Source organism: Hypanus sabinus, chromosome 9 (genome assembly GCF_030144855.1).
Source record: "Hypanus sabinus isolate sHypSab1 chromosome 9, sHypSab1.hap1, whole genome shotgun sequence".
NCBI classification, from domain to species: domain Eukaryota; kingdom Metazoa; phylum Chordata; class Chondrichthyes; order Myliobatiformes; family Dasyatidae; genus Hypanus; species Hypanus sabinus.
This window is the reverse complement of record NC_082714.1, coordinates 34827885-34855603: the sequence shown is the minus strand read 5'-3', so window position 1 is coordinate 34855603 and position 27719 is coordinate 34827885.

The window sequence follows — 27719 nt, the reverse complement described above, 5'->3', positions numbered from 1 at the left end:
CATTGGGAATATTGAAGAATGGAGGGACATTGATGAGCTATTCCAAGAATTCCAAATGATAACAGCACTGGTAGATAATGTCATTTAGTGGGATAAACACTTGCATTGGCCACCGTATTAAACATAAGAGTTCAACTTCATAAAGCATTGGTTAAACATTAACTACAATACTGTGTGCAGTTCTGGTTGCTAAGGAATAAACACAAGAAATTCTGCAGATGCTGGAAATCCAGAGGATTCTGGAAATGCTGGAGGAACTCAGCAGGTCAGGTAGCACCTATGGAGAGGAATAAACAGTTGATGTTTCTGGACAAGACCCTTTGTCAGTCTATAGATGCTGCCTGATCTGCTGAGTTCCTCCAGCATTGTGTGCGTGTTAATAGGAAATAGAGAGGGTGCTGAAGAGAATCACCGGACACTTCCTGGGATGGAACTTTTCAGTAATGTGAAGAGGTTGGATATGCAGGGTTTGTCTAGGCTAAATGGATCGTGGGTGGGGATCTAACTTTGGTATACAAAATATGAAGAGCAAGAAATAGGGTAGCTAATAAGAAACTTTTCACCACAGTGGAGTTACCTCAACCATAGGCTCAGGTTAAGGGCTAAAAACTTTAGAGCAGATCTAAGGTGAAATTTGTTCACAAAGAGGACAGTTGAAGTACTTTTAAGAAGTACTTATAACATTTAAGAAGTACCTTGACAATGTGTTGAATTGCTGGAAAATGGAATTAATTGACATTGGCAGCTGGTGGTCGGTATTGGCATAGTGGGCCAACTGTTCTGCTTGCGTACCTTCTAACACTGAGTACTAACACTGTCTGGTCCATTCTGTCTTTTTTATATAATTTACGCTGCAGAAGGTGCTTTTCCACCTCAAGCTGTTTGCTGTCTGCAGTGCATTATTTTCCTCAGGAATGAAGGGGAAAGTATATTTATGAATGTGTTAAGTAACTGCTTGAGTAATATGATTGAAATTGTAGAATTGAATGGAATTCAAACTTTTTGTTTATGGCTTGCAACAGTGCTCAGTGTCCTGTAGTGAGGTAAGGATTTTGAACTGAAGTGTTGATAACTGATAGAAACTGAAGGCAGAGATGTAATGATTGAAAAAGTTGAGGTCATGAATGGCACAGATGTAAGGATATGTCAAATGATAGTTGATATTTTTACCTTGAACACTTGTGACAGAGCATCTGACAACTTATTCCAGTCGTGTTTGTGGATCTGTAATTTTAGTATTGGCCTTGTCAGCCGTATACTCCCACTTCCTTCATATCATTCATGTTGAAGGGCTCTGACATCAATCCATCTTTCCATCCTCTTCTGAATTACTCTGGTGTATTAGTAGAAAACCTTAGAGGACACTGTCTCACATATTGTGCAAAAAATGACTAACCCAGAATTAGACCCATTGAGTCTGCCCCGTCATTCCATCATGCCTGATATTTTAAACCCTCTCAAACACATTCTCGTACCTTCTCTCCATAACCTTTGATGTCCTTACTAATCACAAACCCATGAACCTCCACTTTAAATATACCAAGTGACTTGGCCTCCACGGCCATCTATGAGAATGAATTCCACAGATCCACCACGCCCTTGTATTCTGAATCTGTGCCATCTGGTCCTCGACTCACCCAGTACTGGAAACATCCTCTCCACATTCACACTACCCAGGCCTTTCGATATTCAATATACTTCAATGAGATCACCCCCTCATTCTCCTTCTAAACGACAGCCAGTATAGGCACAGAGTCATCAAATGCTCCTCATATGTTAACCCTTTCAGTCTATATTAGAACACGTATTACGTTTCTAGAGGGTTCCCATTAATTTTCTTGAGCCTATTTTTTATCTGTTGCAAGCTGTCATTTAGTAGCACTGGCCACTCACATCAATAGATACATTGCTGATGTATTTCTGTCAATGAAAGGCAATGGCAATGCTGCCTAATTCAGCTGTCCAGTAAATTCATTGCTTGACTGAACAATACTAAACAGGTGAGGGTTAATTGTTCATCTGAATCTTCACATCCATTTTGTGATTAATGAATTTAAAAAGAAAGAATAAGAAAGGTGTCCCTTTGTGTAGTGTCTTTCACAACTGCTAGCTTGCCAAAGCACTGTGATGCCAGTTAAGTATATTTGATGTGTAGCCACTGTTATGACTTTAGTAATACGTCAATCAATTTAAGCACACTGAGGAGCAGAATATCTGTACATTTATAAGAAGATGAATATTGGCCAGAAACTGGGGATAACTCCACTGCCTTACCCCTGAACATTCCATATGCATCAGTCTAATTCATTTCTTCAGTGAAAATGTTGGATAATACACAGAGGGAAGAACGAATGAGGAGGCTTATATGATTAAAAAGTGAGATTAGATTTTAAGCACTTAACCAACTAATTTATATCAACTTAACACTGAAATGATTAAGTAATCTTCATAGTGTGATGGTAATAAATGAAAGTTGTAGAGGTTTAAGGTTGGTAATCAGTCATTGGCTAATGTATGAGTTTAATTTAGCCTGTAGAGAGAATAAATCACTCAAGGATATATTGCCATTGATTGATTTTTTTAAAGGACATTGATATTACCTCAGTGACCTCTGCACAACATAATTGTCTCAGAAACCATTTATAAAGCATTTTAAGTATTTAAAACTCTATGTATTAGAGTATTTCAGTAGCTTAGAGGTATTAGGGGAAGAATTATGCAGGGTTAGTCATTTCATTTTATCAGTTTCTTAGCTCGGCACATGACTCAAGATCTGCTGATTTGCCTTTTCATGAAAGACACAGACAGAACATCTTAAATTTTAGGTGAAAAATATAGAGTTTATGTTCAGAAGCATCTATATAAAATACAACAGTCCGCAGTTGTAACAATGAGTAGAATTTCACTGTTTGACAATTTACAGTAAATTGATAAGTTATTTTGGATGTTATAAAATCAACATATTCAATTGTCCATGCTCCAGTTGTTATTGTTAACTTCCAGACACCACGTGCTTATTCAAGCGATGAATATTTACTGATGGAGTTATTTTTCTGACACTAATCTCTAGGTTAATAATATTCATAGAAATGAGCAAAGAAATGACATTCATTTGTTGAATGCAGCCTAAACTCACCGGCATCGTCAACTATCTATTCCTCCTTTCTGGAGTGAGAACCCATGTCCCTTGACATATCGTGTACTCAATTTCCTGATAAGAGTGAGTCATACTAACTTTATTTTTAACCAGTTGTATGTTATTTAGTATGCTTGCTCTGGTGACAGCCTCTAACTAAGTAAAGAGAGGTGTAATTATGGAGTAACAAACAGAATGGTGGAGGAGCTCAATCAGTTTAAAAGGCATTGGTCTGACTATACTTGGAATAAGGTGAACAGCTTTGGGCCCATATCTTAGAAAGGATGTGCTGGCATTGGAGAGGGTCCAGACAGGGTTCACAAGAATGATCCTGTGAATGAAAGTGTTAACAAATGAGGAGCATTTGATGGCTCTGGGCCTGTACTTGCTGGCATTTAGAAGAATGAATGGGGACTTCATTGAAAGCGATCAAATATTGAAAAGCCTAGGTAGAGTGGATATGGAGAGGATGTTTCCTACAGTGGGGGAGTCTAGGACCAGAGGGAACAGCTTCAGTATAGAAGGATGTCCCATTAGAACAAAGGTGCAGAAGGATTTCCTTAGCCAGAGGGTGGTGAATCTGTGGAATTCATTGCACAGATGGTCATAGAGGTTAAGTCATTAGGTATATTTAAAGCAGAGATTAATAGATTCTCGATTAGCAAGGGTATAAAATGTAACTGGGAGAAGACAAGGGAACATGTTTGGGAGAAATAATAAATCAGGTATAATGGAATGGTGGAGCACTCGCTGGGGCAAATGGTCTAATTCTACTCCTAGGTCTATGGCCTTAAGGTCTTATGGCAAGGCACTGTATAACTTCGGTCTGTTGGTATTTGCCATCTGAAAGCTTCAGATGCCTCCCAAGCTCCTGTAGCCAGAAGTTTGTCTAGGTGGCCCAGATGCATCCTGAAGAGTGAGTGAGTGATTCATAGATTTTCTCACTGCCTGGTGCTGTGATTCTTTCAAAAATACAGCCTCTCAGTCCAAACCTTGTAAATACATGTTCTGGCCCCTAACTATGAGATTTAACATGGCCATCTGTTTCTCCCAATAACCCAACATCTGACTCACTCAAAATACAGAGTGATCCTCCTGCATATGAAATCAACAATATTTTGCTCCATATTCTGATACATATCCTGTTCTGCACAGATTAAGTTACTCAAGTTTTGAAGCACAGATTTGTCTTTGCCAACAATATATGTAAATGCATTTTCCTAATCACCCACCTCTGCTATGCACCAAATATTATTCAACATTCTTGTTCCCACCTCCTTATTTTCCAGTTCTACCATGTGAATAATACCCCAGTGCAACTGCTTCATACCTTTGGCCCATTGTTAATGGAAGAATTCTCCTATATCTTATGGTCTTTAAAGATTAGATATAGAGAATTATTTATACAACACTACAACACCTTTGTTCCTTGATCTTAGCCAATGAAGGAGTGGTTTGATTTCTAGTTTCAGATTTACAGCTTTATTGACCTTATCCTCAAAGTCTGCATCATTTTGTATTCTTTGTTTGTTTGTAAGCAGGGACTTCCAATTGATACTGCTTGCAGACAAAAACAATGGGAGGTACAATTTCTCACAAAAGTTCAAAGTAGTTATTACTGGTGATGAGGGCATGGGAGGAGCATGGGGAATTGACAATGCTAGGCACCTTCCGGAAGAACTGTAATGAAACAAAAGTAAATGAGAGGACCTGTTCCAATGAGGTAACTGGGAATAGGTAGATTGAATGATTGGGCACATGTTGGCAAAATGAATTGAAACTGGGGAAACATGAGGTAAATCACTTGTAAAAGGACTCCATTATGTAATTTGAAAAAGATTTGAGATGAACTTGTTACTGAGAGATTCAGATTATCTTGTTCATGAATCACAAAAGTAGCAGGCAGCTACAGCAAAGAATTAGGAAGGTGAATGGTATATTGTTCTATATTTAAGGAAATAGTACTTTGGTATTGGACGCAGTCCAAAAAGATCATGAGGCTGTTCCTGGAATATAAGAGTTGGCCAATGATATGTAGCTAAAACAAGATTAAATCTATACTCATTTAAAAGGAATTTAAAAGAATGAGAGTTGATCTTATTGAAATATCTATGATCCTTTATGGACATGACAGGTTAGATATTGAGATGTTTCCATTTGTGAGAAATTCCTGAATGTGGGGACATAATTATAGGCAAGAGGGTGCTTTTTAGAACTGAGAGGCATGAATCTGTATTTTCATAGTGGGTGGTGAAATTCTGGGATTGTCTATCCTAGGGACTGTGAAGATGAGATCATTGTGGGTATTTAAAGCGGAAATAAAGAAATATTGGAAGGATCAGAGTATTGATGTTCATGAGGAATTGGAAGAGAAGTGAAGGTGAAGCCCGCAGCAGTCAGTTACTCTCATATTGGAAGGCAGGCTTGAAGAGCCCAGTGCCTACTCACATTTCTACTTCCTTATGATCTTGTGTAAACAAGGGATCAATTCATTCCTGTTTCAGAGAATCACCTCAGGAAGGAATCCAGTTAAAATTCCATTAAGGAATTTTCATCATAGTAAAACAATAAGCTATTTAATTCTGCAGAAGTATAATCCAACTTCCCTTATGATGTTTATTTGTAAACCAGATGGTGATCAGCTATTGTGCAAACCTTTAACACCTGACATGCTTGAGTATATCCTCTTATCAATTACAGCTAGAAACTGAAAAAAAGAAATGTGATGGGATTCAGGTTGAAGAACAGGGGTAGAAACAGATCAGTTGAGCAACACCAAATGTGAAGGTTTCTAACAAACCTTTGGGGTTAGATTCACATTCACATTCAGCATAAGTGACCTTTTTCTCACTATGAATGAATTATGCATAATAAGTGTTTTGATATCATGGTTAGTTCTCCTAAATCAGTCATCAGACTCCAGGAGTTAATCACAGGGATCGTTGTTCCATTTCTGTCTGTTTCCACAATGTTTTGCTCAAGAGTAGCTTGTTTGACACCTCTTATAGCTTCTTTTTTGTGTGGACCCTTGTCCATCTGAATGTCAAATGGATCAGGAAGTAGTCTGAAAGTTGAATGGATATTCATTGGGGGAAAGAGTTTTTCTCAGAGACCTCCTCTTTCCTTTTGATTCACACAGCAATGCCCTTGGTTTAAGTTCATATTCAGAAATAAACATATTTCGACAAAGATCTTCAACTTGAAATATAAACTCTACTTCCCTTTCAACAGATTCTGACCTGAGTTTTTTTCAGCACGTTGCTTTTATTCTGGATTTCCACCATCATTATTTTAATGAAGTTCATTCCAATTCAGGAGTCCACTTACTTCCATGGATGTCATCCCAACCATCTGTCTGATTCAAGGTTTCAACTCCAAATAACAACAATTCCTTTTCTTCTACAGATACTACTGGACCCATTGAGTTCCTCCAGCAGATTTTTACCGACTATGTAATCTAGACTACACAAAGGATATATGAAAATTCAGACTGTTTTCCTTATTCAGTATCTTGAAAGAAAATAACTCAAACAAGATAATATTTATTTTTATTACATTGGGAGAATATATACACACAGTAGCCAATCAGCAAATCATGTTGCAGCAACTCAATGCATAAAAGCATACTGACATGGTCAAAAGGTTCAGTTTTTGTTCAGAGCAAACAGCAGAATGGGGAATAAATGTGATCTATGTGACTTTGAATGTGAAATGATTGTTGGTGCCAGATGGGGTGGTTTGAGTATCTCAGTAACTGCTGATTTCCTGGGATCTCCAAGCACAACAGTATCTAGAGTTTACAAGAATTGTGTCAAAAGCTCTGGCATCATAGTAATGAGTTTTAATCTGTTCTTGGTCATTCAGAGAGCTGGGGAGACAGAAGAGTTAGATAAAGAGGAACTTTGTGGGTGTAGCATGAGTGATTTTTAGAGATGTATTGATTTAGAGATATAGAAAATTTAATGAAAGATATCTGGTAATTATATATCCTGCATATATTTAAATATGTAAATCTGAAGGAGAAAAGGTGTAGAAAATCATGAAGACCATAAGACAAAGGAGCAGAAGTCGGCTATTTGGCCCATCGAGTCTGTTCCGCTATTTCATCATGAGCTGATCCAATCTCCCCTTTAGTCCCATTCCCCCGCTTTCTTACCATAACTTTTGATGCCCTGACTACTCAGATACCTATCAATCTCTGCCTTAAATAAACCCAATGACCCAGCCTCCACTGCCACCCTTGGCAACAAATTCCACAGATTCACCACCCACTGGCTAAAAATTATTTTTTTTTTTGCATCACCGTTCTGAGTGGGCGTCCTGCAATCCTCAAGTCATGTCCTCTCGTGCTAGACTCCCCCACCATGGGAAACGACTTTGTCACATCCACTCTGTCCATGCCTTTCAACATTCGAAATGTTTCTATGAGGTCCCCCCTCGTTCTTCTAAACGCCAAGGAGTACAGTCCAAGAGCGGTCGATCAGTCCTCATATGTTAACTCTCTCATTCCCAGAATCATTCTAGTGAATCTTCTCTGAACCCTCTCCAATGTCAGCACATCCTTTCTTAAATAAGGAGCCCAAAATTACACACAGTATTCCAAGTGAGTTCTTAAGGTGAGGTCAAGGTGAGAAAGGAGCAAGAGGAGCTACATTTTATAACCCATGATGCTTAGAATGAGTCAATCATTCAGGCATTTTGTCAGTCACATTCATTAACAATTGAAGGGCATTTACATTTGCTCAGGTCTTATGTTCGGCTATGCCGACAGCCTCCCCGGTGAGATCTGTTTTAAAATCAGGATCAACATAATGAAGGTCATCTTTATCAATATGAGGTTTTTATACCTTTAATATGCATGTGATTTATTTATCAGTTGTAAGATGTTATGAAAAAAATATTTTTGACAATCTGCTTGTGTTTGAAAGTTCAATGTCTTTTGATAAAGCTCATTTAAAACTAATAATTAACAGCTGGTGTCAAGTTACATTTGTTCAGATTACATTGTTAACATGCCTAATAATTATAGTAGAATATTCATTGATGAGTTTTGTCAAGTTCAATTAATTTGCAATTAGAACTGTGCACTGTACAATGTAGAGAGCAGATCCTCAAACATTTCTTGGGAACTGTCTCTGTAGTGCATCAGACTTTCCTTCAGCAAGAACAATTCACTGGAGAATCGTCACCTGATTTAATGCACAAGGAATTACTTAGTTAAGAAGTCTGTTAAAAGTATTCTTCACAGCTTTGGTGGGTTAATGCATTCATGCATTTTCACTGCAAGTTATTATAATCACAAAATACTCAAAACTGACCTAGCCCTAAACTGTGGTAGGGCAACTGTGTAGAAGACTTGAATTTTATATTGAATAATAAGCAAGCAATTATATATAAAGACTTATTCAAACCGAACCAAGTTTATATCAGGTCAGAAACATTGTTTGTTTTACAAAACTCATCTGAACTGAGAAATTAGGTTAAAATTTGTTGTTGGTCATGTGTGCTAAGCTAAACATGAGAAATGGCTGCAGAATGGACTCTCCTTCCAAACAGCAGGTCTCATTGAAGACATGGTATCTCAGGGTGATTTTTAAGTTTTGTGCTTACACCAAGATATAGTATTGTACATGTAACCAAAAATATTTCAATAGCTTTAATATATCAAATTGTCATATAACAAAGGAATATATCATGAATACACAGTAACTCAAACATTTTCACTGCACATTAGCAGGAGTTCATTACTGAAATATCCTAGCTATATATCACACTGTAGAATTTCCCATGACAACAGTATTCTGCTTTCCATATTTCCAGCATGTCACTGTTTTTTTTCTTTTCTAACTGCCCTCATTCATCTTCCTCTGTTTACATTCCTCTAGACAGATCAATTATGACTAACTACACAACATCAAAAGCAATCCTGTCACCTGGGCAAACTTGATCACCACCTTATCACAGACATTCCCTGTGTTCTCTCCACCCTCTCTCTCTCTCTTCAACTTAATACAATATTCTTTTATCGTCATTCCAGTTTCACTGAAGGGTCATTAACTCTGCTTCTCCCTCCACAGATACCACCTGAACTACTGTGTATTTCCAGCATTCTGCTTTCCTATGACTGGATTATATTCAGTTTCACAAAGCCCATCCAAAAAACAACAAAAAAGAAAGCAATGGAATGAATCACGTTGTCAGAAACCAATGTTGAACACAGACTATATGGTTAAGGTGAATGAATTTAAAGTGATGCAATTACATTCACAATAATGCATACCCACAATTTAATGATGAGCCACGCCATGACATTTCACACAGATTGAAGAATAACTAATCACATACAAGAGGCAAGCTGTGGGAGGTCCAGAGAATCTAAAGATAATCATGCAAAAGGATCATGGGAACAATGGATGTGTGTCCATTGACAAGTAGATGTCTCTGAGACAGTGATCCAGCACCAGCATCAAAGAACCTCAATAAACAGGAAAACCCATTGTGCAGCTCAACAGGAACTCAAGGTATTGTTATGCCTGATATTATCATTGTTTTCTCTTTCATCAGAAGAAAGTGCTGGGTGCAATATTTCAACATTGAGGATTTACCAACAAGTGGTGACTTCATCAGTGATATCATTGGAATGTATTGTGCTGCACCCTTTGAACGCTGAAGAGATCATCTAACTAAACTGTTGTGTTTTATGCAAGTAGCTGAGTTCCCCATAAATCTACCAAACCAATCACCATTGCTACAGGGACCACAAGGAGACAGGAAGTACACTTCAGAGAAAGAAAAGTATACTGAGACAAATGAGGAGGATATGTAAAGATGGGTGAAGAATATAAGGAAAGGAGTAATTACAATGTACGACTGCAGCAAGTAAGATGGACTTTTATGCTTGCCGAGCAAAAAGGGGCTAAAAATTGTCGTAATGCTGGCTAATACCTTGCACTTTCAAATGCAGTACCTTTCTTCGCAGAAGGAAGAATTATAAGCCCGATAGGTTTATACCAGACAGATTAATTTATTTATTTAGTGATACAATAAAGAGTAGGCCCTTCCAGCCCTTCAAACAGTGCCACCCCAGCAACACCTGACAACCCTGATTTAACCATAACCTAATCATGGGACAATTTACAATGACCAATTAACCAACCCATTATGTCATCAGACTGTGGGAGAAAACTGGAGTACCCAGGGAAAACCCACGCATTCCATGGGGAGGTCGTGCAGACTCCTTACAGAAGGTGCCAGAGTTGAACTCGGAACTCCGATGCCTCGAGCCGTAATAATGTCGTGCTAACCAATGTCAGTGATAGGGAATCTTTTACAAATAATAAAAGGGGCTGAAAGGTAGAAGTCACTTGGACAGGTGGGGCTGATTTATTAAGGATAAGTCATGTCTGATTAATTTGATAGTCTTTTTGATGATGCAACAATGGATGGATAAGAAGAGTTTCATTGATATTAGTGTGTTTGGCCTTTCAAAGCATTTTTGAAGTTCTTCATACACACTAAATCCCATATGCTAAAGGAGCGTCAGAATTGGCTAAGGGATGGAAAGCAGTGTGCAGTGACTGTCTGTTTATCAGAATGGAATAGAACGGTTCCCCAAGGTTTAGTCCAAGGTCTAAGGCTATTTCTGTTATACATCAATGCCTTAGACTTGGGGGTCACAGGGCACACTCTCAGAATTTGCAGATGACATGAATCTTCAAAATGTGATTCAGTAGTACAAAGGATAGCAATAGACATAAGGTACAAAACCAAGGGAGTAGAATAACCTGACATGAGAGTGTGAGAGTGCAAAGCGATATATTTTTTGGGAGGGAAGTGAGGAAAGACATTGCATGCTGAAAGTGCTGTAATAGAGAGATGTTAATGTGTTTCCAAATAACCTTTGACAGTGCCAGTAACGGGTAAAGATGCAGTTAATGAAGCTCATGGGATCATGAGATTTATAAAATAGAGAAAGAGCATAGTCAGAAAGTCATACCAGATGTATATAAAATACTAATTTGACTCCAGTTGAAGTACTGTGTCCATTTCAGAATGCTAAAATTTTAGTAGGATGTGCTTTCTTTTAAATAAGATTTTCTACAATGATTCTAAGGGAGACAATGTAGTTACATGGAGAGGCTGGAAGAAATTATAGTTCTCATTAGTATGGGTACAGATAGGGTAAAATTTATAGGAGATGTTTAAATTAATGAATAAACATGAGTTCAGTTGTGCATACAAAGCTTTCTGGGTTATTATGACTAACTTGGGAGAGGCATCTCACACACTGATGGAGCAACTTGCCAATGAAATACTCAACAGGATTCCTTTGCACATCTTGTCACACCAAATAACAGTGGTGATATGGAGATATAAAATTGCTATGATGTGGCTTTGAATTCTTCAACATTGTCCCTGGACCATGCAAAGTCAAAGTCAAATATGCAGACAAACTGTCTACTATTAAACACCTTAAATCAGTATTCCTCCATCTTGAATAGCCCTTGGAAGCATTAGTAGATCTAAAAGGAATGATGGGAGTAACATATTGTACGTTAAGTGGAGGCTTGATCAACTACCACTAATTGGGCTGTTATTTGATTATTGATGCTGCACAGTTTTTGTTGAGTTGCCTTCCTGTTCCAGGGCATTTAATAGATCTATCTGCATCTAAAGTGCATGAACAGATGTGAAATTATACTGCATCACAATCAGTAAATTTATGGGCAGAAAATTATTCACTGTTGATATAGGGACATGGTTTAATAAGCTTTGAGGAAGAGCATGCCAGGACCAGCTCCTGTAAAAAAAAATGATGCCAAACTAGTAAAGCTACAGCATATGTGCTAAGTAAAAAGTGCAATTTGAGGTACAACCAATGGATCACCCTAAAGCCATATGTCATCTAGTCATGAAAGTTGGTGGACAATTACATAGCTAAAGGGAGGAAAAGTCTTCAAGGACATAACCTCCTCCTGAGTTCACTTCCACAATAGAATCTGGTCCTCAGCTAATTTTATTTATTCCACATAATATCAATAACAAACATGTTCAGATAACAAATAAAATGATTGTGAATGTTACTGACTGATATCTCAACTCCAGAGTAGAGGTCTTGGGCCAGCCATCTTTAGTAGCTTCATATAACTTTCCAGGCATCATGAGGTCAGGATGTTTTGCTGATCTTTGCACGATATTCAGTTCCATTTGGCCCACCTGAAGTAATGACAACACCTATACTTGCCTGCAGGATGATTTGGACAAGCAGCAATTAACATTCCTTCTCACAAGTTCCAGGCAGTGACCATCTATAACAAGAAAGAATTTAACTATCCCCCTTAATATTAAGCAGAAGGACAAGGGGATTTTCTAAGGTGAATGAGGACAGCGAGGCTTCCCTCACCATCTTAACTGCATTTTATAGGAACACCATTGAAAGCGTCCTAACAAGTTGCATCCCCATCTGGTATGGGTGCAGCCAATCATCAGACCAGAAGACCCTACAGAGGACTGTGGGAATGGCTGAGAGGATCATAGGTGTCACTCTCCCATCCACCAGGGACATTTATCAGGAGTTCTGTATATGCAGGGCACTTAGCATTATTAAGGATCCCACCCATCCATCCAGCATCCTCTTTTACTTTCTATCATCAGGCGGAAGACTCCGATGCACAAAAACAAGTTTGGTTGGGATGGGAAGCAGTTTCTTCCCTCAGGCCATTAGGCTTCTGAACTCCCTGCTGCAACACATTCAAAGTGTCACTGGTTAATCTGCTCCACACCTTACAATATTTAATTTATGCACTTTAGTTTGTTAATTTATGTGTAATTCATCTGCAGATTTCATCCTTACTTTTATAAGTTATTATATGTTATTTGTGTTATATATACTACAGTGCTTTACATCCTGGGCTGGAGAAACATTGTCTCATTTGACAGTATTCTTGTATATAGTTAAAAGACAATAAACTTAACCTGGCTTGACTTGACTTGAATTAACGTTAGCAAATTACATCAGGTAGAATGACATTGCAGTAGGTATATCAGTATCATTATCAAGAGTATCTCCTCCAAGTCAAATGTCATGCTACTTGGAAATATATCACTGGTTCTTCATTGTTATAATTACTTAAATCCTAGAAGTCCTAACACAATTAGGATTAGGATTTGAAAAGCCCTGTCTGAGAGAGACATTTCACAGAAATCTTCAAAAAAATTATGATTAATATTTGGAAAATGAATGGTGGGAGTGAACTAACTGCTTGCCCTTCTAAAGTGGCACAGTATTGTAGTGGTCACCAGCTGTAAGATCAGGGTTCAATTCCCACTGCTGTCTGTAAGGCATGTGTACATTCTGCCCATGACTACGTGGGTTTCCTCTGCATGTTCTGACTTCCTCCTATGTTCCAACAACGTACAGGTAGAAATAATGAGTTGTGAACATGCAATGTTGGCATCAGAAGCATGGCAATACTTGGGGGCTGCCTAGCACAATTCTTGCAGATTTGATTTTATTACAATATACATGTGACAAATCAGTATATTTACAAAGTAAATTTACTATCAAAGTACATAAATGTCATCATATACAAACCTGAGATTCATTTTCTTGTGGGTATATGCTGTAAATCCAAAAAAACACAATAGAATTAATGAAAGACCTCACCCAATTGGACAAAGAATGTGCAAAAGTCAACAAACAACAACAATAATAATAATAAATAAGCAATACATACCGAGAACATGAGATAAGGAGTCTTTGAAAGTGAATCACTCGGTTGTGGGAATAGTTTAGTGATAGGGCAAGTGAGGTTGAATGAAGTTATCGTCTCCAGTTAAAGAACACGATGGTTGAGTGATTATAACTGTCCCTGAACCTGGAGGTATGATTCATGAGGCTCCTGCACCTTCTTCCTGATAGTACCATTGAGAGGATGGTGTGGTTTAGGTCATGGGGGCTCCTTGATAATGGATGCTGCATTCCTGTGACAGCACTCTATGCAAATATGCTCAATGGTGGGATGGGCTTTATCAGTGATGAACTGGGCCCCATCCACTGCTTTTTGTAGGATTTTATGTTCGGGGCATTGGTGTTTCCATACCAGGCTGTGATGCAACCTGTCGACATGCCCTCTACCACCTATAGACATTTGTCAAACTTTAGATATCATGTTGAATCTTCAAAGTTCAAAGTACATAAAGTACATTTATTATTAAAGAATGAATGTATAAATTATACAACCTTGAGATTTGTTTTCTCACAGTAGCCAAAAAGTAAGAAACTTGAAAGCAACCAATTAAAAAAATAAAAGAACATCACACAATAAACAAGAGAAAGAAAAAAAAACAGATCATGCAAACAATTGAAGCGAACAACAATCTGAACCAAAAAATTGGAGCAGCCCAGAGTAGGCCCAATGAAGGCTTCAGTGCCCAGGAGAAAGGAGAGAACATTGTAGAGAGCAAGTGAAATCGGCTCCTGCCTTCAACCTAGGCTAGTGCTTATATTGTCTAAACAGCATATTGTACCTCACATTAGGACCCAGACACTGCTACTGCAAAAGACACTGGACATAGACCACACTGCCCAGTAGTGTGCTCTGGGCCTAGATTTTGTGGAAGTGTTTTGGAACCCCTGGTGCCGTTGGTTATATGCTGATGATAATTGGGCGGAGATTTCTCCAAACAAACCTGACTGAAGTCTCCAACTATGATTGGAATAAAGCTAATGTTTAATCTTTAAAGAGATAGTAAACATGCGTTATTACTATTAAATGTGGGTTTACTTTCTATGGAAACAGATTGTTCATTGCCAGAATAGGATGTTGATCTGGAAGGAAATTCCATGTAAACCAAAGTGATGCATATACAAATTAGTTAATGGGCACAACATGTCCTTGATTGAATTAATCTAAGTTTAGATCCTGTTCTTGGACTTTCCAATGTAATGAACCACACCTTTCACAATTTAGGTTCAGAAATATTCTCCACTTTTATTTCCTGGCTATTGACAGAGTTAGTACAGGTATAATTTTAAAAGTGTCTTACTTTTGTTATAAATTATTCTGACAGTTTGCTTGCTTTTACAAACAATTCTGGGTAGAATTGGCACTCCAATTTTATGTTTAGCATAGGCAGATCTACATAAATTCTGCAGATTATCATGGAAACACATTGGAGGGTTTCAACAGCAAACATCAGCAATTCCTTCATCCACAGATGCTGCCTAGCCTGCTGAGATCTCCAAATTCCAGCATCTACATTTTCTTGTGTTTCCATGGAAACACATTGCTTCCTTTGAAAATGTTATTTCACCATGAGAGGAAAGAGAGGACTCGCAACAGGAAAATCACAAATCTTATTTGATTAATGAATTAACAGAGTTTTAAGAGTGTAGATTTCAAGATTCAAGAATGTAGCAATAGAAAACACATAAGCATAAAAAACATAATAAAAACAAAAAAAGCACAATTAATATACAGTAAATACAAGAGCAATCCTATAAAACACAATGAACAATGAACTGTTGTATAAATGGGTTGAATGAATGAATATAAAATGACACTAGGTCATGTATATGTCGTGGTGGTGGGGTGGGTTAATGGGTAAGGATGTCGATCAGTCTGCCAGCTTGAGGGAAGTAACTGATTATGGGTCTAATGGTCCTGTTGTGGTTGCTGAGTAGTTCCTTCCCTGATGGGACTGGAACAATCAGTCCATAAGCAGGGTGGAAGAGGTTCTTCATGATATTGCTGGCCTTTTTCCTGCACCTTTCTGTAAATATGCTTGATGGTCATAGAAGTATGCTTGATACTCTGTTAAATGTTTCTGCTTGCTTAAATCTTTACCACCTTTGAATTGTTAAAGAGTACATTAATATTAATTCTTTTGGGCCTACCTATAAACTTCTCCAATGCTGTACATGACTCCTGTAAATAAAGTGTCAAGACTACATGCTTATTTGCAGCAGACCTAAAAGTCCACTGTCATTCGCATCTGACACAAACAGACAAGAGCTCACACTTCCCAAACAAAGCATTTAGAATCCAGCAAGATTCTGCAAGAGCTGATGTAATGTTATAAGAATATTAAGCTCTGTAACTCAGTGAATTGAGAGCAGTATAGCTAATATGGATAGAATTGTGAAAACATCATAATCCTTTTCATTATTAATATATTCCCAATGTTTCTTTGGAATATTTTTTCAACAAAAATGCAACATGAAAATGATATGTTACTTCTTTATGTAGAGTAGTTGACTGCATATTAAAACATAACTTGAATCTTAGAAGTGATTTGAATGTGCAAATAGCTGAAGGATTAGTTTTGCATTAGGTTATGACTTATTTTCCTGGTGCCCACTTGGGGCTTTGAAACAATTGTGGTAAGCAAATAAGATCTGATATTCATCCTACGGCTGATATTATTAATTATTTAATGATTGTGTATTTCATGTATTATTAGATCAACTGAGTGGTGAGCCATTTCTATTACAATTTATAATGAGTGAAGTCATCACCAACAATAGTATTGTTGTCTTAGTGCTGTTTAGTTTGATTGGAACTGTAATTACTTAGGCATTGTGAGATTTAAATGGAGTGTCAAAATAAAAAAATACACACACACACACACACACACACACACACACACACACACACACACACACACACACACACACACACACACACACACACGTATATGTATACACACATTGCTGAAAGGAGTTTGTATGCCCCCCTGTGAAATATGTAAGTTTCCTTCCGGTGATCTGGTTCCTTCCCACAGTCTAAAGATGTAGATTATTGTCCTGTGATTAGAGGAGGGTTAAATTGGAGGATTGCTGGGTGGCACAACTTGAAGGGCCAAAAGGGCCTACCTTGCTCAGTATGCCAGTAAATAATTAAATAAATGTGTAAAATCCTGCTTCAAAGAGAATGCACAGGAACACATTACTCATTGCTGTTCAGCAGCTGTAAAAAGGATGAGAAAAGACAGTAAAGGCAGTTAAGAAAGCATTGGATGATCTGGAAAGCATTATAATCAATCAACAAGATAGAAGAGACATGCATCTTTAAGAAGGGATGCAGCAGACATTACACATAATTCTGATAATTTTCCCCTCCCCCTTCCCTTTCTTTTATTTCTCTACTCTGGCCTCTTACCTCCTCTCCTCACCGGTGTATCAGGTTCCCTGATGCCCCTTCTCCTCCCCTTTCTTCCATGATCTGCTCTCCTCTCCTATCAGATTATTTCTTCTCCGTCACTTTGCCCTTTTCATTTATCATCTCCCAGCTTATAAGTTCAGCCCCCTCCCTCATCCACCTAGCTTTACATATTACCTTCTTCTTGTTCTCCTTCATCACCCCATACTTTCTATACTGGCATCTTTCCCCCTTCCCTTCTAGTCCTAGTGAAGGGTCTCAGCCCAAAATATCGAGTGTTTATTCACTTCCATGGATGCTGCTTAACCTCCTGAGTTCCTCCAGTATTACATGTGTGTTGCTCTGGATTCTGGATTGCTCTGCAGGATCTCTTGTGTTTGCACATAATCCTGATAGCTTAGGCTAGTGAAATATCTCTCTCAGAAGTTGAATGCTAAATATCAAAGGCCAAATGACATCATTTTACTTCAGTACCTGTTATATTTTATTATGCCTGTGGTTTGCCTCCCACACTTTTAAATGCTTTCCCTTATACAGAATAAAACAAGTGGAAGTGCATGTCAAGGCAGTATTTCATCTCAAGGTTCAGAAGGCTTTGAAACATCACTCAGCTTTCCTTGTGCAGTTTTCAAAGTCACTTGACTTTTTTGCATTTATAACACCTTTAATACCTAGCATGATTTCTAAGTCTGAATGCAGCATTGAATTGGAAATGCATTATACCAGCAAGCATTGTCAATTAATATTTTTAGTTAGAATTCAGAATCACGTTGAAGCTTTTGCATAAATAATGTGGAGGTCAGTTTTGGAGGAAACTAGACACATCTTCCTAACCTTAGAGATTAACTTGAAGCCTTCAGCTTTGTCTGTACTATCAATTATTTTCTCCATGAATGGAGCTAGAATTTGAATTGCCTTCAGCTTGCCTGGAAGTCACAGACTTACCACTTTCAAGAGCGAACAGATTCTCACTGCAGTATGTAAAATAAAAGCACATCACTCCTCTGTGTAATAACCAGCACAATAATAAGCTAATTGCAAGAAATTTTATATCTTAAGCTATTCTATTATTATCAATACTGATGTAATACCAACACCTTTTGACAATCATGAACTGCTTAATGTAATTTTAGCAACCATCTTGCTATGAAGGAATTTCTTCTTTATATATCAGTCAATCAATGGTCCAAAACATTCTGTGGCAGGCTGATTAAAAGCATTCTCTGTCAGTTACATTTCACCTCACTTGTTTAATGGAAACAATATTTTGTCTTGTGAGGTGCTGGAGTGAGATGAAAATAATATGCCATCCTCCGTGGTGCTTCTGGGACCAGTGTGAAAAGGGCAATCAATTGTGTAGATCTTTAACCAAACAAGCTAAAATAAAGGGGGCAAGATCCAATACAGGAAGGATAAGTTAGAGTAAGTGTATTTGATATGTGATACAGAGAGAAAAAGTAAAAAGAGGAAATGTAGCATTGCTCTGTAAGAGAAGAGGGAAAATACAAAGAAAATCTTGAAAATTAAATATGAGCTTTTCTAAAAGCAAATACTTCAGACAATTAAAATTGAATAAATAAGATGCCATTGTAATCCTGAACTTTAAGAGTAGAGCAAATAGACTGACAAAAATCAATAATTATCAGAAGGCTTAAGGGTTCTTTGCTGTCAGTGAACTTAACTTTGTGTGGTGTGTTTTCTCACATCTATACTGCAAGTACAGGAATCTGATAGCACTCAATGCATTTGACCTGCAAGCTGGGTTTATTTTTGTGAAACTGTTGTTGGAACAAAGCATCTCAAATAGTGCTTCAGTGATTTCTGAGTCACTGTCTTTGCATCATGCCTCTGTATGGGAATAACTATTAGCATTTGTCATTTTGGTAGATTTTTTTGCGTAAGCTTAACAATTTGAATATCTTTTCAGGTTCAACATGAAATCTTCTCTTACTGTCACGTGTTTATTCATGGAAAGGATTGATTATCTTCATTACTTACATGTCAAGAGTTTCACTTGCTTTACACCCATGACTCTGTGGCTACAACACCATATGCACCTTTGCTGACAACACCAGTGCTGTGGGCTGTATCAAAGGGGGTGATGAATCAACATACAGAAGGGAGATTGAAAATTTGTGTGTAATAACAACAATAATGTCAATAAGACAAAGGAACTGTTTGTAGATTTTAGGGCAGGGAAACCAGAGGTCCATGAGCCAGTAATCATCAGAGGATCAGTGGTGGAGAGTGTCAGTAACTGTAAATTCCTGGGTGTCACATTCTCAAAAGACCTGTCCTGGACCCATTATATAAATATCATTGTGAAGAAAGCACAGCAGTACCTCTACTTACTCAGGAGTCTGCGAAGATTTGGCATGTCATTGAAAACCTTGGCAAACTTTGATAGATGTGTAGTGGAAAGTGTGCTGACTGGCTGCATTATGGCCTGGTATGGGAACACCAATGTCTTTGAGACGAAAATCCTACAAAAGGTAGTGGATTCAGCCCAGTACATCATGGGTAAAACCCTTCCAACCATTGAGCTCATCTACATGAAACAGTGCAGAAAAGCAGCAGCATCAATCATCAAAGATCCTCACCACCCAGGCCATGCTATTTTCTTGCAGCTGTCATCAGGTAGAAGGTACAGGTGCCTCAGGACTCGCACCACCAGTTTCAAGAACAGTTTCTTCCCCTCAGGCTCTTGAACAAAAAGGGATAGCTACACTCTTTTAAGGGCTCTTATATTGTTTTATCATGCTCGTCATTTATTGCTATTTATTTATATCTGCGTTTGCACACTTTGCTTACAGTTTACAGTTCCTGATGTTTACAATTTACAGTTACTGTTCTATAGATTTGCTAAGTATGCCCACAGAAAATTAATCTTAAGGTCGTATGTGGTATGTACTCTGTTAATAAATCTTACAATCCATCCAAAAGCATGATCACAAAAGATATGGTTTAATTTACTAATTTAGCATGGAGGAATTACCAGTGTTAAATAATATATAATGCAGCAACAGTTGAAGCAATATAAGCAGAGACAGAAAATGAGAAAAATGTATATTTTGTCAGAATATTTTTGCAAATGTATATTTGCCAGAATAACAATGAAATTTTAACCTTCAGAAATTTTCTCCCTCTTTTTATCATTCAAATGCTCCATTGTGATTTCAGGTATTAGCTTCACTTAATTATTATGGCGACTATACAGGAATTAAGCTCACCTGAATATTAATAATTAAGCTACAAATGATGCTTATGTTTGTTCATTCTTGGAGGTCACAAGCTCCAAGACATCACTGACATTTACTGAAACAAGTATGACCAAATATCCTCTGATTTCAATGAACCACGCTGTTCCCTCCAACAATAAAGCTGCACAGGAATACCTTGGAAAATGTAAAGCACTTCTCATATTTCAGGAAATACACCCCAACAAAGGCAAATAGCATTATACCAGCATAGACTTTGGTCAACTGAAGAAAGAGGGAGTTGTAGACCAGGAACTCAGAAATAGCACAAAACCCAATCTAATGTGAAACACAAGATTCTGGAAATACTGGGAGTTTTGAACAATACACATAAACCGCTTGAGGAACTTAGCAAGTTGAGCAGCATTTCTTGATGAAGGGTTTTTGTCCATATTTTCTTCTCTACAGATGCTGCCTAACTTGCTGAGTTTCTCCAGCATGTTGCATCTATTATTCTAAAGAGAAACCATTATCTGCCCTGCTGTATGCATCTGAGAGATGGACTGTCTACAGCAGGCACCCTAAAGTACTGGAAAAATATCAAAAACTGTGTTCCCAGAAAATCCTCCAGGAACCAACATTTTTATCCTTTCCAAAATCATTATCTCAATCCATGAGGCCCTATTCCACACCTGCTGGCTCTGTTGGGAAAGCCACATTATTCATCTGCAGGACACCAGATCCCAAGTGAGAAATTCTATTTTGATCTTTGTCATAGGCAGAAATTATTGGATAATCAGAAAAAGAGTCCAAAATGTTCTCAAAGCCTCCTTGAGAAATGGAATATCTCTACCGAGTGCTGAAGCTCTAACCTATGAATGATCAGAGTAGAAAGGTGCATTTGGGATAGTACTGAGAACATTATGTCCATGGTCTGTGAGCACAGAGGACATGTGCGAGTGCAAGAACATGAGCAGCATATCACAAACTAATCACCAGCCTGTCTATCAGACATCCTCTGCCACATCTATTAACAATTTACCTCACCAGTCACCTCAGAAGTGACAAAACTGAAGTTGAAGCAAGTTATCTTTGATTCAAAGACACTACTGAAGGAGAAGTTTGTGTTGTGCTTGGTCATAAGCTGCATTCAAATACAAATGTACTTTTTGTTTATTACTTACGTGATTGTCATTACCGAAAAGGGCTGATGGTCTCAGCAACTTAAACTAATAGAAAAGTGCACAACCTGATGTTATATTTTCATCATGAAGAAATATATTCTCAATTTCCTTGGCAGCTCCATTTTGAAACACCTGAATAAGGATCTCCAGTAATTTCATCAGCAATTACAACCCAATCATTGATATATATTTGGTTCTATGTGATAGTTTATGTCCATGGCCTTCCATCAACAACGGAACTTTCTAGCTTGTTATAACATTAAACTGAATATGTACACTATTTGACATACTGTATATTGACACAGAACTGAGGCCATAATCTCATTTTGCAGACTCTCGATTTCTGAGTTGATGAAGAACACTGAGTCTCTGTTATTACATATCAACACCTCTTTCTCTCAACTATGAAGAACTGTAGTTCAAAAATGCTTTCCAGTCCATTACCAAATTAAGTGTCAACAATTGCAATATTCAACCAACATACTGAAGTCATTTAATTATATTGTGTCATACGATTTGTTTGTAATATACATAAATGATCTGGATGATGGGGTGGTAAATTGGATTAGTAAGTATGCCGATGATACTAAGGTAGGAGGTGTTGTGGATAATGAGGTGGATTTTCAAAGCTTGCAGGGAGATTTATGCCGGTTAGAAGAATGGGCTGAACGTTGGCAGATGGAGTTTAATGCTGAGAAGTGTGAGGTTCTACATTTTGGCAAGAATAATCCAAATAGAACATACAGAGTAAATGGTAGGGCATTGAGGAATGCAGAGGAACAGAGAGATCTAGGAATAACTGTGCATAGTTCCCTGAAAGTGGAGTCTCATGTAGATAGGGTGGTGAAGAGGGCTTTTGGAACGCTGGTCTTTATAAATCAAAGCATTGAGTACAGAAGTTGGGATGTAATGCTAAAGTTGTACAAGGCATTGGTAAGGCCAAATTTGGAATATTGTGTGCAGTTCTGGTCACCAAATTATAGGAAAGATATCAATAAATTAGAGAGAGTGCAGAGACGATTTACTAGGATGTTACCTGGGTTTCAGCAATTAAGTTACAGAGAAAGGTTGAACAAGTTAGGTCTCTATTCATTGGAGCGTAGAAGTTTGAGGGGGGATTTGATCGAGGTATTTAAAATTTTGAGAGGGATAGATAGAGTTGACGTGAACAGGCTGTTTCCATTGAGAGTAGGGGAGATTCAAACTAGAGGACATGATTTGAGAGTTAGGGGGCAGAAGTTTAAGGGAAACACGAGGGGGTATTTCTTTACTCAAAGAGTGATAGCTGTGTGGAATGAGCTTCCTGTAGAAGTAGTAGAGGCCAGTTCAGTTGTGTCATTTAAGGTAAAATTGGTTAGGTATATGGACAGGAAAGGAGTGGAGGGTTATGGGCTGAGTGCGGGTAGGTGGGACTAGGTGAGATTAAGGGTTCGTCACGGACTAGGAGGGCCAAGATGGCCTGTTTCCATGCTGTGATTGTTATATGGTTATATGGTTATATGATACTTAATGTCATAATTCCCTCACATAATTAGTACCTTACTTTTGAAATGAAGTGACTTGGAGACTTTAGCATTAATTGCTCAGTCTAATTTGCTCTGTTTTTAGCTCACTCAATCTGTAATGAAGTATTAAGAGTATAAGAACCAGAATCAATAGTGGGCCAGAAAACTCCCCACATCTAACACTCCACAATCCCACTAGCCATTTCCATCATTCTCTATTTCAAGTTCCCTTTCCACCAAAATCCTATTCCCTTTCCTCCTCATTTGAAATTTTGTCAATATGGCCACTTTATTTTGTGCCTCATGTACCTAATAAATGTGCCACTGAGTGTTCATGGTCTTCTGCTGCTGTCGCCCATCCACATCAACGTTCAATGTGTTGTGCATCCAGAGATGCTCCGGCACACCACTGTTGTAACATATGGTTAAAGTTACTGCCACCGTTCTGTCAGCTTAAACTTGTCTGGCCATTTTCCTCTGACCTCTCTCATGAACGAGGCGTTTTCGCCCACAAATCGACTGCTCACTGGATGTTTTGTTTCTTTTTCTCTTGGAATTCTCTCAATTAGAGAAAACTATTTCGGGAATCTAAGGCAGGGGGAAGAGTCTTTCTGCATTTCCCCTGTCAATTTTTTATCAGAATCTTAAACATGTCAAGTAGGTCACCTCGTAGTAGACTAAACTGAAGTAGATGCACCTTATTCTGACTATGGATCTGCCTTCTCAAAGTTCAATACTCAATGTTCAAAGTATCAATGTACAGTCGCGTCACCATATACAACCCTGAGATTCATTTTCTTTGGCATACTCAATAGACCTATAGAAAAATAACCTTAACAAGATCAATGAAAGTATGCCCAACTAGGGTGTTCAAGCAGAGTGCAAAAGACAACAAACTGCAAATACAAAAATAAGAAATAATAATAAATAAATAAACAATAATTATTGAGAACATGAGATGAATAGTCCTTGAAAGTGAGTTCATCTGTTGTGGGACTATCTTAATGATGGGAAAAGTGAAGTTGCATGTAGTTATCCCCTTTTGTTCAAGAGCCTGAGGGTTGAAGGGTAGTAAATATTCCTGAACCTGGTGGTGTGAATCCTGAGGCTCTTATACCTTCTTCCTGAGGGCAGCAATGAGAAGAGAGCATGTCCTGGTTAGAGGGGGCACCTGATGATGGATGTTGTTTTTGGGTGATAGTAATTCATGGAGATGTGTAGTTGAGAGGGCATTACTCGTGATGCTCTGTGCCACATCCATTACTTTTTTGTAGGATTTCCTATTTGAGGGTATTGGTGTTTCCATACCAGACCACGATGCAGCCAGTCAATATACACATCAATAGAAATTTGTCGAAGTTTTAGATGTCATGCCAAATCTCTACAAAGTCCTCAGTAGAGGCACTGTCATGCTTTCTTTGTAATTGCACTTACATACTGGGCTCAGGACAGGTCCTCCAAACACCTAGCAATGTAACATTACCAACCCTCTCCATCTCTGATCCTCCAATGAGGACTGGTTCATGGATCTCTGGGTTCCTTCTCCTGAAGCCTACAATCAGTTCCTTGGTCTTGCTAACATTGAGTAAGAGGTTGCTGTTATGACATGGCTCAGCCAGATTTTCAGTCTCCCTCCAATATGCTGATTCATCACAACCTTTGATTCAGGCCAGTGGAGTTGTCAGCAAACTTGACCTGTGCTTAGTCACACAGTCGTAAACGTAAAGCAAGTAGTGCCGGGGGCTAAGTACACAGCCTTGTGGTGTACCTGTGCTGATGGAGATTGTGGAGGAGGGGCTGTTACCAATATGAACTGACTGGGGTCTGCAAGTGAGAAAATCAAAGATCCTATTGCGCAAGGTGGTACTGAGGCCAAGTTCTTGAAGTTTATTGATTAGCTTTGAATGGATAATGGTATTGAATGCCATGCTGTAATCAATAAAGAGCATCCTGATTAATGCATCTTTGCTGTCTAAATGTTCCATGGTTGAGTGAAGAGCCAATAAGATGGCATCTGCTGTGGATCTGTTGCTCCGTTAGGAAAACTGGAATGGATCCAAGAAACTTCTCGGGAGGAGTTGATATGTTTCATCACCAGCCTCTCAAACCACTTCATCACTATGAATATAGCACTATAGATCAATAGTCATCGAGTTAGGTCACCATGCTCTTCTTGCTCACCAGTTTAATTGAGCCAAAGAATAAATAAAGTAAATTAAAACACTCTAGAAATTTTACAAACGTATTTCTGTTCTGGCTGTGGATTATTTACACCATGTAAAATGAATCCAAGAATCCCTTTCCTATTAATCCCTCTCCATTTTGCACAATCACCCAACCAAAGCCAATAAACAAACACACACAGACATTAGTTACATATATAATCAACATATGAAACTATAGCTAATGAATTCAGTGTAGGGATATGTGATTCATGATTCAAGGTATTTCTGATGTAGAGAAGCATAAGTGCTTCACCATCCACACATACCTTTTGCTGAAAACAGTAATTGGAAAGATCAATGAAAATTATACCTGTCTCAAGCAGGATTCAAATGCATCCTGAAAAATTCAGTGGGTTTTATTCAGATCCTCTGGTTTTCTCCCATAGTCCACAGACACAGCAGGTAGGTTAACTTGCTGTTGTAAAGTGTCCTGTGATTAGATTAAGGTTAAGTCAAGGTTGCCTGGGATTGTTGGGTGGTCTGGCTTAGAGGGCTGGAGGACCTATTCTGCACTGTATTCCCAAATAAGATAATACAACAAGGACGCAGATCTATGAGTCTGTGATTGAACCGGGGATGTGTTTATTACTGGGCACCAGATCTTAAAGAAGTCATGCATTCCACGGACATAAGAGATTCTGCAGATGCCGGAAGTTAGCTGTGGAGTGAAGTTAGCTGCAGATTCACAGACCTACGACCACTAGAGACCAGAGTCTAAAGTGCTAAATTGTGAAGGCTGGTTGCAGGAACTTTTTTATGTATGGCAAATAATTCCAGTACATTAATTGCTACAAATGTTATTTGAGAGTAATTAATTCAGAATGATGTTGACATAATGACTTTTAAATTCAGTGGGGAGTTTTAATGGTCTGCTGCTGTTTCCAACTGTTTATTTCATATTTTTTCTGGGGTTTCTGCCAGTCCATTGACTTTCCCAGTCTATGTCTTTAAATGTCTGTTCAGAATTGGTATTTACTGTTGTACTGTTGTAAAGCAGTCAATCTGGTTGAGCCTGGATTACATTCTTTTAAAAAAATGGAAGGCCAGTTGTGGAATTGTGGAATTTAGTTTACTGCCTGATGCTGCTATTATGCTGGGTTTCCAGGTTTTACTTGAGCACACATTATAATATGGTTTACACTGTGTACTATTACAAGAGTGATGTTTGTGTGTTTGAATAGTACAGAGTACATGATGTCCAATGCTAATGCATTGAGAGATCAGATGTCAACATTGCAATTATTCTTGGGGTTCTTGGAATTCCCAGTATTCAACATCAAGAAAGATTCTACTGCTTCTACATATTAAACGAATCATCCATTTCATGTAGATTACTAGTGACTGATTGTAGAAGTGCTGAACTGAATAAGTGGTCATGTGGCAACCACTCTGCTAATCAAAACCCCACAGAGTGCGCCACCAGAGTAATCAAGCAACCCTCCTGCAGCACAGACCAGTCCTGTATACCCCATAGAATGGCCCTCCAAATTTAAAGCATTGTCCAATATGTCCCTAATATCTGGCAATGATGAGGCTCTAACCTTGCCTCATCTCTGATGAGGAAGGAAGGACAAGGGAGGAGGCAATATCAGGAACTTTCTTCTGATGGGGCTATCTGTGACCAACTGAGCAGATTCCAGTTTCAATGGCCACAGATCTGTGGTCTATTACACCACAATTATTATTGAATCATCCCTCTGCTGTGGACCATCATAATGCCACTTTCACCACACTGGCAAAATGGAAGACAAATTAACACATCTAAGGAACACATGAGCATTACTAACCTCCTTTGTGCAGATTGACAATGCAATCTATGTCTTCTGTATGTCTTCATGAATCCTTGCGCCTCTGAGTGGCGCTGCCCCTGTGTCTCAATGTGGCTGGCAGGAGCTTGCTCATTTACAGTGGGTAAGTGGCCCAGGATGATGAGGCTGAGTAGCTCTGGGTCTACAAGAGCCAGCACTGAAACTCACCTTATCATGTGAACATCAGGAGGCTTGTTTGGTATCCAGTACCATGATGGCAGCAGTCTCAGCTAGCAAAACCCAAGATGACTAAGCATTAAAAATTGCAGCTTGCAGATGTCACATGGTAGTGTTGGAAGCTGAGGCACAGACATGAGTCACTCCCAAGATGGACCTACACGCATTGAAATAACTCTCACCAGAATTTACCTGCTTAAAGGATTAGCTCCAATACACAATTTAACTGTGGAACTGAACCTCCTAAAGATACTCAACATTGTTAGCAGCAACTCCAGTATCTCTGCTTTGCATCAAATATTTATTTGCCTTTTTTCTGTCGTAG